The sequence below is a fragment of the Glycine max genome, chromosome 19, assembly GCF_000004515.6.
Source record: "Glycine max cultivar Williams 82 chromosome 19, Glycine_max_v4.0, whole genome shotgun sequence".
NCBI lineage: Eukaryota > Viridiplantae > Streptophyta > Magnoliopsida > Fabales > Fabaceae > Glycine > Glycine max.
In genome coordinates this window covers 41,476,277-41,495,436 of record NC_038255.2, presented here as the reverse complement: position 1 = coordinate 41,495,436, position 19,160 = coordinate 41,476,277, and the positions used below count along the sequence as shown (strand labels likewise).

Below are 19,160 nucleotides of genomic sequence, written 5' to 3'. Positions count from 1 at the left end.
TGATAAGAAGTGTCATTATAATATTGGTGAAGAAATTAAAAAGATAATTTATTTATTGTAGAGATAAGAATGCATAAAAAAATCATGGACAACATAATTTTATATATCTCAATAAATATATCTCAATAAAAAATTTTATTTTGGTTCCTTAAATAATATCCTAAGGACACTTATTAGTATTTTCTTTCTCTGAATACTTGCTTTCTTAATCTGTGTAAAAACTTTAAACATCAATCATTTTGTGATAGAAGGGGTACTATTTTCACAAAAAAAAAAGATTAATGCTCCATTATAAGTAGCTTGTAAAATTACAAAGTTAGCATTGCTCCACTAAAAAAGTATTAAATACTCAATTACATACAAGGATACAATTGAAAAAAATTGCACAATTACATATTAAAGCAATCAAACTTTTAAAACAAAAATAAAAAACTAAAACACCCAATATTTTAGAATATGAAGGGAGTATATATATTATATTTCCGCATTACATCTATATATTATAGTAAGGGATATTGTAGATTATTAAATGTAAATATGTAATATTATATAGAAATATCATTTTTATGTATTTATATAAATGATACATTAATAAATGTAATGCTACTATATATATAATGTATATTTAATAAATATAGTACGTAGTAAATTATTAAATGTAATGCTATATAATATTAAGCAGCATTTAATAACATTTAATAATTTATACTGCATTCATTATGTAGACATATTATTCTTTTAATTTGATTACAATACTAAATGTTAAGTTATATTTTTTTTTGGCCGATAAAAAAAAATATAACTTAACATTTGCATTTCCAGATTACGTTTTTAGTTTTTACGGCCAGCGCCGCGCAAGAAAGCAAATAGAGAGGGCATAATTGTTTGAGTTTCAATGGACATATTGATCAATGGAATTATTTTCTTTGGCTTCATGAAAGTTAATTTTTTTGGTTCTGATCGATTCATTGAAACAAACTCCTCTCACAACCTCAAACAAACAACAACACAATAACTGAAGATTGACCAGAAAAAAAAAAACATTACTATTAATTGAAAAAAAACAAAGGACAACAACAACACTGAAAACGGGGAGTGAACAAACTACAAGACACGCTAGATCCTATGCAGACAACCACAACTCAAGTGGACCAAACTCATCCACTGCATAAAAAAATAAAGGATGAAAGAGAAACATAACAATGAAGGTCCACACCCCATTAAGACTCAAAACCCTAAACCATCTTAAGCTTCAAATTCAAATCCACCTTCCGCCTTCTTCCGTCCCCGACTCTAAGCGAGGATGCCCATTGCACAATCGTTTCAATTGGAGGGTTTTCCCTCGGAACTTGCGCCGCCGGTGCTGAACTGGCTGCCTCCATCTGAGCCAGATAATCAACCGTTCCCCACGGCTGATTGTTCACATTAGAAAGAAAATCCACTGTTCTCAGTGGCTGCTCATCCATCTGCCTCGAATGAGGAGGTTCCGATCTAACGGCCCCCAATCGAGACAGCAAATCCACGGTTCTCGCTGGTGGCTGTGGATCCATCTGCCTTAGGTATGGATGGAAAATATGGTATAGGCTTTCTCCACTTCTAGCAGCCTTATCGAAATCGAAGGAGCCTAACGCTGCTGGTTGTGGAGAGATTGGAAACGCAGCTGCGGCTGCGGTTCCACTACTACCAGCAGCGTTGTCATTCATCCATAACGCTGCATGTATCGGATCTTGTGATCCGATTGAAACCGCAGGAGTGGTTCTGTTTGTTCTCGGTGGCGGGAGTGAGCGAACCACTTCTGCATAGGTTCTATAAGCGTTTGGCTGAGGTGGTGAAGGAATCACCCCTGCAAGGCTATTGTTAGCGTTAATTGAAAGTGATCGCGGTGGTGGTATGAGACCTTGCAGTGAGTGTTTACTTGACGTTTGTTCATTAGGGTTTGGGGGTATGGGATTTGAGCATATTTGGCACTCGGTGAAGGGAGTAGTGACATCGTTGTCGCCGTTACTCCCCGTACTTTCATTATCGGGGAAGTTGAAAGCGTTCTCCTTATCCATGTTCGAATTTGGCTGAGTTGAAGGGTTTAAGAGGAATCGGATGAGAATGGAAGAGAAAAAGATTGCAGAATCTTAACAAAGAGGGTGGACTTTGTTTGTGGCTGTGAAAATGAGAGCGTAAAGTGAAGCTTATATAGCGTGAGGGACCGAGGGTTTGGACCATTGAGTGAAAGAGATGGTTTTATAGTATGATGAAGATTTGGACATGTGTTGAAATTGAGAGACATACTTATCGCTTCTAGTTACCGTGGGCGATATTTTCACAATATTTAGTTTTAACTTTTAACTAAAACTAGTTTTAACTTTTAAGTAAAACAAGTTTATTAAATAGGAACGTTTTTTATTATAGAGATATTTGGGATTCTAACCCAATAAAGCGCGTTGAAAAGACATGATAAAAAGTTGTAATTTGAAGATGTGAGGTGGCGAGAGAAAGAAAAGTTTTTTTTTTAAAAAAATTAAATTGTGTTTGACCATATCCATTATCCTAGTTAATTGTAGATTAATCATTATTTCTATCAAGTGATGCATTTGCAAAAAGATCATAGTTGCAGTGAAGGCCCTGACACATTATATCATTATCGTATATATAAAACTATAATCCTTGATTGATTTTTTTTTTTTCAGTTTCCTCCATTAATTATTAATTTTGCGTGTACATATATATGAATATTTTGAAAAGGAAAAATAATTAAAAAGAATAAATAATATACATCCTAATGTAAAGAATTTTTACACCAATGTCTAATAGGAATATATGATAAATATATTAATTTTATAATAATTACCTTAAAAGTCAATAATTATAATAATTAGTTGTAAGATATTTACATGCATGTGAAACTAAAACAAAAGGCAAAATAATTAACTGTTTTTAAATACTTCTTCATTAACAAAAAAAATGCACTAATATATTTGATAGTGGTTATCTGAATAAAAATTTCACTCCTATAAAATAAGCAATTCACTTAGATAGAATAAAAAAAATAATCTCAGTGATTGATGAGAAAATTAATAATTGATATTACATACATAATAAATCATGTATGTATTAGAATATTAATTATTGTTTTCATCAATAACTAAGATTTTTTATTTTACATTTTACTTACTTTAAAGGAGCAAATCCAATTAATAGATTCAAATAACATATTTACATTTGATTCCTCCTAGTATTTTTTTAATTGATAATAATAAAAAAAATTGTCATATATACTCACTATTATTTAACGTTAACCAGGAGGACCAACTCATTTACCAAGAGCACACCATCCAAAATGTGTCTATTTGACAGGAAAGCAGTTTGACAGAAAGAAATGGCAGACCTTATACAACCTTTTTTAACCGAGTATCCAGAAGTTTAGATACAGTTTTAAAAATACTTCCAATAAGAAAAATATGTATAAACTCAGATCCCATATATGGACTTCCTTTTTGGGCACCAGGGCAATAAAAGAAGGAAAAACGTCATTTGGGAACTTAGTATGCATTGCAGTAAAATTCACGAACCATTTCAGACACCTCATCCTTTAATCTGTCCTTGAAAGAAAGTGAAATTGAAACCATCAAATCTCAGCTCTTGTTCTCATGAGCAAGGTAGGGTGACTCATAAATAGATTCAACGTAGACCTTTTAAAAGTGGTCCTTGACAATCCATCTAACATGCATCCTCCAACTCTTCTACAAATTTGTCACCTGATTTAAGAGTTAAAATTTGATTCTGTTTGTGCAAATTCTTGAGGCAATTAAGAGTGAATTTGCATCTCCCGTGTGGGAGCCTTCTGAGAGAGGAAATTCTCCTTTATGCTAAGCCAATGCCTCACCTTTGCTATAACATCCCTATTACACCAATTATGGGGCAGCCAAAGCCCCTGCAGTTGGCATAGAATTCATCATCAACAAATTAAGTTCAGGATCGGTTTTGGCATTTTATGGGTCCAGAATAAAATAATAAATAAGAACCTTCTTATATATATAAATATTGTAAAGATTTAAATATAATTTTGGTTCTTAAATTTAGGTTATTATTGGTTTTTGTTTCCTATATTTTTTATTTTTAGTCTCTTAGTTAAAAAAAATCCTTTTTAGTCTCTATATACTATTAAAAAGTCTCAGAGGTTATGAATTCCAACGGCCAAAAATCAATTAGGAGTAATTAAAAAAAATATTTTTTTCTGTTAAAAAGAAGAATATTTTTTGAAATTGAGAGACTAAAAACAATAATAACTCAAATTTAAAAGACCAACAAATATTTAAGCGTATTGTAAAATATAAATATATGTTCCATAAAAAATACATAGTAATTTTATTAAAATAATATACTTAATTACATACAAAATATTTTTTCTGCTAAAAAAATAGATACAAATACAAACTATTGAGTCAAATATACGTATAATGTTTTTGAGTGAATTAAAATTTTAGTAACTTTAAATTGAGATAAGTTAAAATTAATAATTGAAAAATATTTTTGAAAAAATCGACAAAATTAAGTTATTGTAATAAAATTAAAAATTCTTATTTTTTTCTCTTCACAATAAAGTTTATTTATTTATTTATTTCGTCCCCTTCAATCATAGAACCCAGTGTCAATCCCCCTCAAAACACCCTTCAGGGGCCTTCAAAAAAAAAAAAATACCCATCTCACCCTAAAATAACATAAAATAAACATAACCACTCTCTTTATTCCTCACTTTTTTCAAATTAATTTTAAAGGATTGAATTTATCTTCGGTACCATACACCTCCAACCTTCCACCTTAATGACACACCATGTACTAGAGACAAAAGATAAGAAGTCCCTATGTTTCAACCAACAATTATTAAACTAAAATAGCTTTGGTCCTCAGGTACACACCATATATATCATAGCACCACAGGACAATGTTCATATATATATATATATACACACACACTAGGCATATGTACAACTTCCACATGGCTATCCAACTAAGCATAATCGTCAAGCCTGAATAACCAGATTAATCTCTTCCTTAGTACAGACACATATATCTATCATATCCATATCCTTAATAAACTCTTGAAATTTGTTCAGCACTCTGGAATCCACCTAGAAAGCTACTTGTTTCCGTTCGCCTCTTTATTGCATTAAAGTCCCTGCCATAAACCATATAGAGCCATTGAAACCACATCCAGACATAAGCAACTCTTCCCACATCTCTGTCTTACTAGAAAAATTAAATGAGGCATAGACATTTACCACAACACACTAATGACTAGAGGTTTCCATTTTGCACAAAGCCCTAAATACCCCTCTCTAGTAAAGGAATACTTCAAGCCCAAACACCCGTACCTCTCCATATAAAAAGACTGCAAGATAAATGACAACTTATAATAATCCACTAGAAGTCCTTATCTCCTCAAACACTCTCGATCCATCTATGAAAAATTATTGATATTTAGATGGGTTAAATATTTTTTCAAGTGAGAATGAATTAGATTTTTTAATACATTTTTTAAGGATCATAAATAAACTAATAGTTTTTTTTCTTACCCGTGAATTCATTTTTATTACGTACAACACAAAATTTATCTAAATAATTCAGTTTTCACTTATTCTTTGTAAAGTGCCAAATATGTGGACTGTGTATTTGGGGTTAGAACACATCTTTCGTTTTTGCTTATTAGAAAAACCCTTATGCTGACCTGTGTAATCCAATATGAATTTTGTACTAAGAAAGTTTATACGGAGATTCTCTCTTGTTCGGGTTAAAAAAAGATCCTACACAAATTTCAAGCTGGATAGGAACACACATATATAAACTTGTTCCACCCATTTCACGAACACCGTGGCCTATCTCCCATGTCATACAATTAGTTGATAAATGAATAATTTATCAACCAAAATATTTATTTGAAAATGTTAACTACCACCTTAAGATAAGAACATTAATAAGGAAATTATAGAATTTTTAAAATGTAATGTTTAATGTTATCAATGTCTTTCTATTATAATTTTATGAATAATCTTCTATTTATTAAATATTTAACATGCAAATGCAAAGTATTTAGAATACTCATTAGCAAATCACGAAGCAGATACGTATATTTTTTAAACTTTTATCATCAATTTATGAGAGAATATGAGTTTTTTTTTAAAGAAATTATTTTAAATGGAAATGTTCAATACCCATAGAATTTATTCAGTAAATTGGATTGGGTTTTCTTTCATTAAATAGATGGGATGAAGGAATAATTTTAACAATTTTGAACAGATCCTAAGTAATGATTTTTTTTCTTTATCAATGATAATCAAAACTAAAATTTATCCAGTACAGGAATCGGTTAAGGAGAACAAAAAAATAGGTTTCCATCTTACGAAATCGATCTTAATTCAGAGACCATGAATGATTTAGATTTAAAATTTAGTATCTAAATTTGCAATTTATATGCTCTAGCCTCTAGGTGTATATTCTTCTAAAATTACTTAATCTTTGTAGCAGAAGGTTTCTAATTTCTCACTCTCAAAACTAGTCTAGCTCAGATTCAATTTTATATCTTCCAGAACATAGGTAAAAGTAAAATGCTTAGCTTCCCCAAAGTGTTGCCTTTGGCAAGCTGTCTTGGATAGGATTTCAACTAAGATCTGTTTCAAAGAATGTGTTATTGGACCAACAACAATTAACATATGTTTTTTTCCCCTTCTAGAATGACCATCTTGAACATGTTTATCATTATTGTTAAGCTTGTTAGGTATATATTGGTTATAAAATTAAAAAAATTTATTGAAATACGTAAAATTATGTTATTCATATATTTGTTATAATTTTCATGATAAATATTTTTTCCTTTCAATTTTTTTAACTAATATCTTAAAAACACTTATTATCAAGACCATTTAGTAAAATAAAGAAAATTTATTGTACTTTTTTGTTTCTACAAAATAACCTTAAAAATAAATAAAAAGGAAGAGTTAGTAATTAACTAGGTTCACACCCCATTAATTGTTAGAATCAAATCCACTGCCCGCCTTCTCCCGTCTCCAAGCCTGAGAGAGCTAATGTGTATAAAGATATTGGATTCTAGCCAAATAAGCACATGCATGCTGAAAACACTCGATGGAAGTAGTGAGAGAAAGAAAAAGGCAATTTTATTGACGCTATCCCAGTTAATAGTTACTACATAGATTAATAATTATTTTATAAATCTTATAAAATTTATGATTACAAAATCATGACTACTTTTATGACTTATTATTAAATGGAAATTAATTCAAATTAAAAGTAATTTCATTTGGTAATTTTGAAAAAAATTACCCTGTCGAAAGGTGAAAGGCCTCTGAGACATTATACGCCTGTGTCCCTTCTTATAAGATATATTCTAACAAATATGATGCACAAGTAAAATAAATGCAGTAGATATGTTCGATGTTAAGTTGAAATAACTCTGCACCAAATTCACAGGCACAGTGTATATGTTGAATAAAGACATGCATTATCCTTCATTAGCTAATTAAACAATTTTCTTGTTCGACGAATATATATAACTTATTAGGATAAAGAGAAAAGAAAAAGCAAAACAAATTTATTTTTAATGAAATGAGCGAGACTATCATAACCATCTAACAATTGTACATATACAAAATTTTAACAATAAAGATATTATAATATATTTACACACGATAATAATGGTGTTAAATACAACTTTAGGTCTGTTCTAGTCTTCTAGAGGATAATAATAATAATAATAATAATAATAATAATAATAATAATAATAATAATAATAATAATAATAATAATAACCGAAGATTGAACAAAAGAACAACATTATTAATTAAAGGGGCCAGAGAACAAACTATAAGACACACAAGATCCTATACAGACAAAAGGCAACCACAACAGATGACGACCGAATTCATAGACTGTATAAACTATGATCAAGGGCCACACCCTATTAAGTGTTTATATAAGCGAGCTTAATTTTACTTGAACAAAAGCATATATTAATATACTGTCTAATTTGAAAGTATATTGATATTATTTAATTAATTTAAAAAATATATTTTAATTATAATGGTATACTGCTTTAGTTCTATAATTTATCTATATAAATGTTAGATCTTAATGGGTTATCCTAAACTAATCTTATATATTATTCGGTCTTAATTAGTTAGGTTTAAGTTTCTTTTTTAAAAAGAACTTGTTAAAATTTTAGGTTGTTTAAAAAATAGATAAACTTATTCCAACTCATCTCACGAACACTCCTACACATATACAATTAGTTGATAAATGAATAATAGATCAACTGAAATATTTATTTATTACTCAACCTAAAATATTACAATGAGAATGTTAACTACCTTAGCACAAGAGCCTTAGTTAAGAATTCAAAATATTTCTTTAAAATGTAATATTCAATGTTATCCATGTCTTTTTAGTATAATTTTATCAATATTTTTCTATTTAATTTATTAATTATGTCAAGTTAAAAGTCTGGTCTAATTCATTAGTCTATTTAAAAGCCTGCTAGCAAAATAAATTTTAAATAAACTAACAAACCTATATTTAAATATGTCAAGTTAAACATATCATTGCTATTAAAATTTAGTTTTTAAAACGATAAAAAATGAAAAACTAATGTAACATACAATAGAAATTACGCTAACATAAAAGGCTAACTTCAAATACATGTGATAAAGAAAAAAGAAAAAATAAAGCTAAAACATATGAAAAAATAACCTAGAACAATAAAAGCCATATCATTCAATAATGTCACGAAACTATTAGTGACTTACGGACTATATTGTCACTTATAGTCTAACTATTATTTATTTTGAAATAGCTAGTAAATAATATAATCTTGGTCTTGTTGATTTATTTAATTAATAATAATATTATTAGTATAATATATATTATATTAATTACAAATAAATAGGCTGACTTATCATACTTAATAGATTTTTTTCTCAGCATAAATCTAACCTATTTAAATAAATAAACCTTTTTTAAAGTCAAAAGCTAACCTTTTATTAAATAAATCATATTAATATTAAACTTTAATTTAGTCAGATCATAAGTTTTATTTAAAATATAATTTATTTTCACCCCTACTCATGTGTAATGTCGGTAAGGATTTAAATGTCATTTCAGAACTAGACTTTGATAGGCTTTAAGCCTAGCCTTCATTAAAAGAATAAAACTCGAATCTTGTCCATTACCCATCCCAAACCTTTTATGAATGCTTGGCCTAGGTTGTGTAGTACTGAAAGCTTTTTTAAAAGACTCTTTTCTGATAAGGTGCCAATAACCTCACAAGCCTATCAGCATATATCCACCTAAATATGCCTATTAGTAATTATATACCTTTATATTATGTTTTTTTAAAAGTAAAATGAATATATATTAGGTTTAAATATTTTTTTAGTTTTTTTAATTTAATATTATTTTTGTAAAATTATTTTTTGTTTTTAGTCCTTATAAATTATTTTTTTTTTGTTTTTGGTCTTTGAAACATTTTAGATGGTAAAAATATATTATCTAAAGTATCATAAGAATGAAAAGTAAAATCAACATAATTTACAAAGATAAAAAGTAAAAAATATTTAAATAATTATATTATATATAATCATCAAAAAGTTAGATATGTGTGTTGTACAATGTGTGTACAATATACCAAAAGGTCTAGAGACAAAAGCCTATATATCATCAACCTGCATTTAGAGAGGTACATCCTCTCGGGTGAATGCACCATGTTCAAAAAAACATCCCAGATTTTATTTTTTTCCTATAAAGCAACCACTATCATCTAGTAAATAATCCACTCATTACTAAAATAATAGTTTTCAAGATGATTTTTAAGATCATCTTAATGTAAAAGATGATGACAATTTTATAAATAATTTTTTTTAACAAAGATGATTTTATCAAAATCGTCTTCAAATTTATCATTTCATAATAATTTCATAAAAATCATCTTAAAAATTATCATTTTATTTTATGATAGTTATCATAAATCATCTTAAAAGGTTTTCATCTTAAAATAATTTTATATAAATCGTATTAAAAGTAAGTGTGTTCTTCATTTTTATCTCTTCCTCTATTATCTGACACTCACTTTTTCACTCTTCGACTCCCCCTTTACCTAGTTGTTTGATTCTTCCTCCCACCCACCGTCCCAAGATTGAACTCAACGTAGGAAACTCAGAATCGTGGAATGAAAGATGGAGGTTGCAATTACGAGATGTAAGGACATTTTGATTTTTCATTGTCTACTGTTCTTTGATTCTATTTTTTGAATTTTTTTGTTCTTTTTTTCCCCTTGTACGTTTTTTATTGTTTTTCATCCGATCACCGCCGTTGCGGTTCCTCCGGCAGTGCCGCCGGAGACGTTGCTGGCAGAGGAGCTCAGCGCGGTCAAGAAGAAGTTGGAGAGGATTAGGGCGGACGATGAGAGAACAAAGAAAATACTGAACGAGAAACACGCTTTGCTGGACGCGTGGATGAAGGAACTCAAGTATCACTGCATGGTTCGCACATGTTCGGTTCGTTTTTCAGTTTAGATTTCACGATGCTGATATTTTTTTTTTCTTTCTTTTATTGGAACAGAGAGTTTCTCCAATGAGAACGCTTAGGGAGAAGGAACAAGGAAAGATCGTGAACGAAGCGCCATCACAATCGGAGGTACTTGATTTTCTAATTTAATTTTGTGGTTGTTGCATGTATTAGTCGATTGAAGAAAGTGAGAATTAAGAAATGTGCCTTTGTTTTGGTGTTGAGAAGGTGAAAACAGAGGAAACAATGACGTTAGCGGAAAAGTAATTTTTCCAAACTTCCACCTCGAAAAATAATGTTGTTACGTATATTATTATGTGTAATATATATATATATATATATGAAAGTTGAATTATTAGGCTAATAAACTTTTTAAAAAGGTTAAGTCTGACTTTTTTAATGATCAAGAGTCGAACCTTACATATAGACTTGGTCATAAGTCTTTCATAGGTGGTCTAAAATCAATTGTGACTCCTAAATGTCATGTATTAATAAAAAGTAGGCAAATTTTGTTTCTTTTATGTATTTGATTTAATTAGAATATCTCCTATATATTTAGTGAAAGGTCTAGGATTCTAAGTAAGGGGCAAGAAGCTAGCTAGTATCTATTATTATTATAGAAAATGTAAAATTTGACATTCAAATCATGTTCTTGAATAAAATAAAATAAAATAAGAAAGGAGAGTTAAAAAATGGAGACCAATGGGTTAAAATATTAAAAAAATAGAAGAAAAAAAATCAAAATATTTACTATAACTTTATCAAAGTCAGAAGATGCATCCATCAACTCTATATAACTTTAAGATAGTTGGTTATTATTTTATTTTTTATTATAAAATAAGAATCAATTATCTTAAATTTTATATTATTTAGACACATAAATAATATGGTATATCTGAATTACCATGGATATTCTTAGGTATATATACGACACTTTAAATTGGTTTAAATATGTTTAGACACATAAATAATTTTGTTTTATGTTTTTAGTTTCCATAAAATTTTATTTTACCATTTTAGTTTCTTAATTGATAACATGTAGAGTAGACTCAACATTTCATATAATAGAGAGACCAATCTCAAAAGTTTACAATTTATAAGGACTAACAAATATCATTAGGAACTAAAATCGTAAAATAAAGTTTTATAAAGACTAAAATCATAAAGAAAATTCAGTAGACTAAAAGCATAAAACGAGAATATTACATAGACTAGAAATATATATTAAATTTTATGTATCTTCAATTTAAAAAAAAAAGTATGTTGATGTTAAGAAAAGTTGGGCTCCTCTTTCAGCTTTTGACTTCTTGAGATGCCTAGCCTAAATCTAGTGTAAATATTTGTGAAAGATAGATTTTTTTGACTAAATTTGGCGATGTATTCTATACTATCTGATGCATATATATAAACTGAACATAGACACGATACAAGCTACTGACACGTTGTAAAATTATGTTGTATAAAGATAAGTACTTTGTTTCCTCCATTAATTATTAAATTTGGGTCAACGAAAATAAATATATGCATCTAAATTTCAACAATTAAGATTTTATAATATATTTACATATATGCTAACAACGGTGGTATCTACAAGTCTAACCTCGACAACAAATAGCTGGTTAAAATGAAATTGAATTCAAATTCTTTAGATAACGTCTCATATTAGAGCATTGCATCGTGAAGAGAAAAAACTGGAAAAAAAATCTATTCAAATTTTTTAATAGAAACTAGTCGATAATAAAATAATGAATATTTGACGTTAATAACATATTTAATAAAAAAAAATCTACAACTTAATGTCTGTTGCGTAGAGTATATATATTCAATTACTCAACATTCGCATTTCAAGATTAGGTATTTTCGACCAGCACCGCACAAGAACACAGCACACATAGAGCAAGCATAGTTGTTTGAATTTCGACGAGAGCATATCGATCATCAATTAAATCATTTTCTTTGGCTTCATAAAACTTTTTGGTTCTGATCGATTGAAACAAACTCCACCCACGGTCTCACCAAAAGAAGCAGTAATAAAACAAAAACTGAAGATTGAAAAAAAGAAAACATTATTAATTAATTAAAGGGGTTAGAACAACACTGAAAATCCGGAGTGAACAAACAACAGACCAGTCAACCGAACTGAAGACGACCAAATTCATAGACTGTATAAAAAAAAATAAAGCTTTGAAAGAGGAAGTTAACAACCAAGGTCCACACCCCATTAATTATTAATTAAACTGTTAAAAAGCCAAAACCCTAAACCAGCCTAGGCTTCAGGTTCAATCCACATTCCATTTTCGAATCTAAGTGAGGCAGCCCATTCTGCAAGCGTTTCAATCGGAGGGTTTTCCCTCGGAACTAGCATCGATGCCGGAGCTCTTGCCTTCATCTGGGAGAGTACATCCACGGTTCCCCGTGGATACTGTTCCATATGCCTTACTCCGCTTCCAGCAGCGCTATAGTTGATCTGTGATGGAGGAACCAATGTTGCGGCAGTTATTAGATCTTGTTGGTATTAGTGGCGGTGGCGGCGGTGGTGGGGACGATAGTGTTGTCTGTGATAATTTTCTTTTATTGATCTTATTGGGAGTTTTTCCGGGCGTTCTTTTGTTGTCGAAACAGCATGGGGGAAGCTTGAGAACTCTGATTCTTGGGACCCCGCGGAGGATCATTTTGCTCTTGCTACCACAGATTGAGATTACAGCCATTTTATCCATTTTAGAATTAAGAGGAAAACGATGCTCTTGTAGAAAGAAAGAGTATAGTTTCTCGAGAAGAGGCTGTTGCTGTGTGTGCGGGGAAAAAAGAGAGAGTAAAATGATCCTTATATAGTGAGGGAGGGTTTAGACTCTTAAGTGTAAGGGATGGTTTTATAGTGAGGATTTGGATATGTAATGAAATTGATAGTTATGCTTATGCTTGTACGTGTCCGTTTCTTTTTTGTTGTTGTTCAATAGGTGTCCGTATCTTTACTACTTTTTTTTTAAAGACCACAGTGTCCTCCATACATAATAAACTCAAACAAAAAATAAAAGAATTTAATTTAGTGAAACTACTTTTTTTTCATTGATAAAAAATGTGTTTATCCAATTGTGGTTATCTTTTTTTTTTTTTTAAAAGGCACAATGGTGGTTATCTTAATTAATAGGATCAAGCAACAAAGACCCAAAAGGTTTTACAATTCCTCCTAGTGATTCTGTGTTGATAATAATACAAAAAAGTGTCATATCCACTCAAAATTTTACATTAGATTGGCCTCTATGAGCATAACTTTTGTCTAACAAAAATTAATTGAGTAAATAGCATATATGCCAACCGAATAAAAGATTTTTACTCTGTAATTCCACAAATTATTTATTAACTTTTATAATAAATATCTTTAAATTCATATTAATTGTCACGACCAAAATTGTAGTGCTAGACGACTAAAAGAAATGAAAGTTTGTTTGAAGTCGCCACCCATTTTTATTAAATTGAACTCGATGTTGTGTATGAAAGCAATGCCATGACCATCTTTTGTATTTGTTGTAACTCGCTTTCTGTGTATGGTTTCGGTAACCCCCCCTATCTAATTAATATACGTTTTTTTGCTTATAAAAAAAAAAAAGATTGATATATGAAAACCGGGTTAGGTTTAAGAGTCAATTATGCATAACAAAGGACGAGAATTGAAGTCCATGAACTCTTAATACATCCGTTAAAATAGCTATTAAGAAAGTTATTGTGTATATTCTTAATAAATTTTAAAATGATTTAGTTAGTCTGCATGCCTCTGACCATATTCTTAATTAGATTCTTGAATTTTTTTAGTTTTAATTGAATTCTTGAACTTGTATTTATTTTTTAATTAAGTCTGTGACACCTAATTAAAAAATAAATACAAGTTCAGTGACCTAATTGAAAAAAAAACAAAAGGTAAAGAAACCTATTTAAAAATGACAAATATTTCAGGAATTTAATTAAAAAATTGCATGTGAATCTTTGTAGATTAGTATTTTCATCCCTATTAAGTTCTAAACTGTTAGAAGAATCTTCGAATACTAAGTTTAAAAGATACAAGAGTGTGGAGATTGATTTGTAGAGTTGAGATTACTCATTTATATAAGATAGATAATTCATACATATTATTCAATCAATCAAATTAGATTCTTTATTATTTTGACTAGCTTAAGATAGTATAATTAATTTAGTGAAAGAATGAATTTTAATTTTCTGTAGGAAGTATATTTAGTTAATTGTATCTGCAGTCTTAAATTTAAGTATAAATTTTAAGTTGGTCAAATTTTTTAATCAAGAGAAAAAAACAAATTTATTTTAAAATATATAAGTAATTAAGACTAATGATGAAAAAAATGATAACATAAAAAGAAAAAATTTAAAATAATCAAAACTAAAATTTGATAATTCAAACTTAAAAATAAAAATAAATTTTAATAAAAAAATGTTATCACAAACAACAATTTTAAGAATTTGAGAATTTCATAAAGGGGGAAAATAAATATTAATTACGGTCAAGATAAGTGTCAAGACTCAAAAGAAAACGGTATTCAGAAAAAGAAAAAAAAAAGACTCAAAAGCAAACGGACAACATATATAATAAGAAATGTATTCTTCTAAAGGAGATTTAAATATACGGTGGGCAGGTTTTTTTACAGTAATTAATGTCTATATAAAAGAAAGGTATAAATATATTTAATAATAAATTTGTCTTCGATATTAATGACAATTGATTTTTTTTGTTTGAAGATGTTGCTTGTTACTTGTGGAAAGCACTTAAAAATGTAATTAATGAATGTATCATCAAAAATTAGTAAGTAGTACTAAATGAAAATTTTAATAAATAATTAAGATAAATAACAGACATGCCACAAAAAGTATTCGGGATAGTAAAATAGTTATATATGTTTTGAAATTTTTGAAATATTATATAAAATAAATTAACATATATGAAAATTCATACATACAAATAATGCAATAAATAATAAAATAAATAAATCGCATCATATCATTATTAATTTAGTATAAAAAAGATCTGGGTCATATACTAGCTAAAAAATTATATTTAGTTAATTATATGTGTAATGTGAAATTTTAAATTTTAATTACAAAATTAAGTTGGTCAAATTTTTATTATATATATAATATTAAAGATTTAATTGTTATAATTTTATTTTTTATTATTTATATAAATATAATTTATTATTTTAACAGTTAAATAATTTAAAATATATCATTAATTAAATAAAAACTTAAAATTATACATTTAATTAAAAATATAATGTGATTCTTAATTTTTAGTTTAATTTATTTTTTATTTTAATTGAAATATTATTAATAGCTTAATATATAATTTATTTCAAAATGCATAAGTAAATTAAATTTGTAAAGAATGTTATGCCGAGTTAATCTCAGGTTCTGCAAACCCAATAAAACTAGACGAGGGTAAAGATGAGTATTAAAATCTTAAACTCACTCCTTTATCGTGAATCTACTCCGCTTTTTGCCTAAATATAGACAGATAGTCAAAAGTCAAAGCCTATCTTTAACCTGTTGTTGTCAAGAGGATAATCTTGAATGTTTGTGTGGTTTGTTTGTTATTTACTGAATTATTTATTATTTTTCTCATTTCATATTTCATATATAATGTCAATAATAATTAATAACATTTTTTTAAAACCCATAGGATTGGCGTTAGACTATTATAAAGTTTCATTCTATTTATATACAGGAATATAATTTATTTAATAAAAGAATTTGTATTTAGTTTTTTTCATATGTAAAGTTTTTTTAACAATAATCATACATAATAAATAATTTTAATTTATGATTTGGTGAACACTTGTGATCTTTTAAAAAAAAAATATTTTTTAAAATGTTTTCTCGCAATAACAATTAGTAACAGTCAACTATTATTAATATTTTCTAAGAGAATTTTATTATTAAATATAAATATAATAAATAATACCTTTTATTTTAGAAATTAATTACTGTCAAAAAATGAACCACCACATATTTAAATTTTCTTTATAAGAACACATTTCTTATATATTTTTTAGTTTAATATCTTTTGGTTAAATTAATATACAAGTCGTTGAAACTATTTGATAATTTTTAATTAGGTTTCTAAATTTTTTCAATTGTGCTCCTAAATTTTTATTTGTTTTTAAATTAGGTCGTTGTCAAACCTATTTTTTTAAGACATGCAAACGGCATCACAATGAAGAATGAATTCTCAATTATGTTGGTACCTTCATCCCATGTTATCTCTTTTGACAAGTAAATTAAATCGTATAAGTAGAACAAATGTAAAGTCCAAGTATCATATCATTTTCTAAAAATACTTGGAAAAATAGCAAAGGTTACTAATTAACCAAGCTAATGAAAAATAAATAATTCCTATGGAAATCAAATTATAATTAAAATGATTGCAAACTAAAACAAGTGCTAAAGCAAATAAACTATAATTTTTTTAGATCATTTTTACGAACACTTAATGCATAAAATAATTTTGACAATATAAAGGAAATTGTTGGGGTCTGATTTCAACAAACCAACATCTCGTTCTTGATCAACAAGGGTATTTAATCTAGTTATATTATAATATTACCATCAACCCACAAGTAACTCTAACATCAATTCCTTAAATAGAAAGAACCAAGTTTCTTGACTAGATTATGATCAATCCTTTGATTAGTTTAGTCAAATAACTTTCTTTAAAAAAAATAGGTTCTTAGATTACTAATAGAACTTACTCCATTCCTAAAATATAAGGTACTACTATATTAAATTAAACATCATTTTCCAACAACATTTACACTAAAACGAGAAACCATGCATGGGTGGTGTTCAATACAAAGAAAGGATTAAGTACAAAAGAAAGCCATTAATATTAAACTATAAACTTAAATAAATAACTTACAATTTTTATACCAGAGACGATTAGTTACATCAAACCCTCAAACCCCAACCAGAGTGAAATTAATTACTCATAGAAGAAAGAATAGGAGAAAATGATGAAAAATGAATAAACGTAATGAAGAAGAATGGATCGAACTCCAAGGAGAGCTCTCCGCAGTCACAAAATGCCGGGCATATCATTCCTCTTTTGGCTGAGAAAACAAGTGACAATAAAGTGCCTATTACGAGAAGTTGCATGCAATTTTGGTGTTCCTCTATATCCCTAGAGAAAAAAAAAGAGCCACTAATTTTTTTCTTAAAAATGTTGAGAACTAGGGGGTTTTGGCACAGTTTATGCAGGACACCTTCACAATTTTGAGCGTGAAAAGATTAAGTAGTATAGAGACCAACAAGTTGTAATTCAGCTATAAAGGTGTTGTGTGACAAGTTGCAATTGAACTAGAAATGTTGCATATAATCTTTATATAATTGTTCTGTATGTATACAAATTTAATAGAAATTGAGTATTAGCCGCTAGAGTTTTCGTTCCCGACTAACTTGTGGAATTATCCTATAGTTGTTTTATTTTATTTGATATAAGATTTGATACATATTTTATTTAATTGCTAAATTTCATTGAATATAAATTTTAACTGTAAAATAATTTTTTGATATACATTCATAATTTTATAATAGTAGTAAGAAAAATCGATTTAAACAATATTTAGCAATTGCGAGGGATTACTGTGGAAATAGAGAGGGAAATAAGGCTATGAATTGTAAGGAATTAGAGAGATCAAGAAATCAGGTGATGAAAACTAGCGAGGGTTTAGAGAGACACAATTGTGAGGAAATAACTAGGGAATATATGATATTATCTTTTGCGAGGGTTTAGCGAAAGACATGCAGCAAAAGATTAGCGAGGGAATGGTGAGAGATAGCAAGAAAATTGCAGAGAAATCATTCCGTCACTAATTAGCGAGTTAAATTTAATGAGACTGTTTTCTTACAAATCACTTGCGAAAACCCACACTAGTTCCATTATGGACAGATTTTGAGGGAACAATCTCTCGCTAAATTCACGATTTTCTTGTAGTTATAAAAGCCTCTAGCAATGAATGATTGAAATCCCCTTTAATAAGTATTTGTTTCCTTTGTTGAGCCTCATTAAAACCAAATTAACACTCCCACGCTTAGCTTGAACATTCCTCATGGTTAGCTTGACAAAATAAGCATCAAGGGTTGCATTTGAGCGTTTTCATACTAAGCATATGTATTGTAGTTTCCAACGCTTAGCGTGAAAATAGTAACAATAAGCATAAAGATTTTCTAAATATTCCCATGCTCAGCCTCAACTTTCTTATGCTCAACCTCAAGTTGGTAGCAACAAAGACACCTCTAACATTCTCAAGCTTAGCCTTAAATTAAATTCTCCAAGCTCGACCTTAAAATGGCAGCAAGCAAAGGAGTAACATGTTAGCCTTTGGCATTCAAACTACGCTTCCAAAGGATTTTAGGCTTAATATTTCAATGACTCTTGCTCCAAATTCTTCAATTCTTCTTTTTCTCCAATAAAACATCACAAGGTAATAAAATTTCTAAAGGATTAGAAACATTAAATGTGCTTCTAATTAATAGTTAAATTAGCCTAAAAGTGACAAACAAAAGTTCTAAGTCAAGAAAATCTAAGATAAATACCA

The 19,160-nt window shown here is 28.5% G+C and overlaps 1 long non-coding RNA gene across 1 annotated transcript; it reads left to right on the top strand.

Moving 5' to 3' along the window:
* Window positions 1-9,981: 9,981 nt before the first annotated feature.
* On the top strand, window positions 9,982-13,723 carry LOC102663835 (uncharacterized). Its single transcript, XR_003265690.2, has 3 exons — window positions 9,982-10,254; window positions 10,387-10,538; window positions 10,618-13,723. It is a non-coding gene; the product is annotated as an uncharacterized lncRNA (long non-coding RNA).
* Window positions 13,724-19,160: the final 5,437 nt, after the last annotated feature.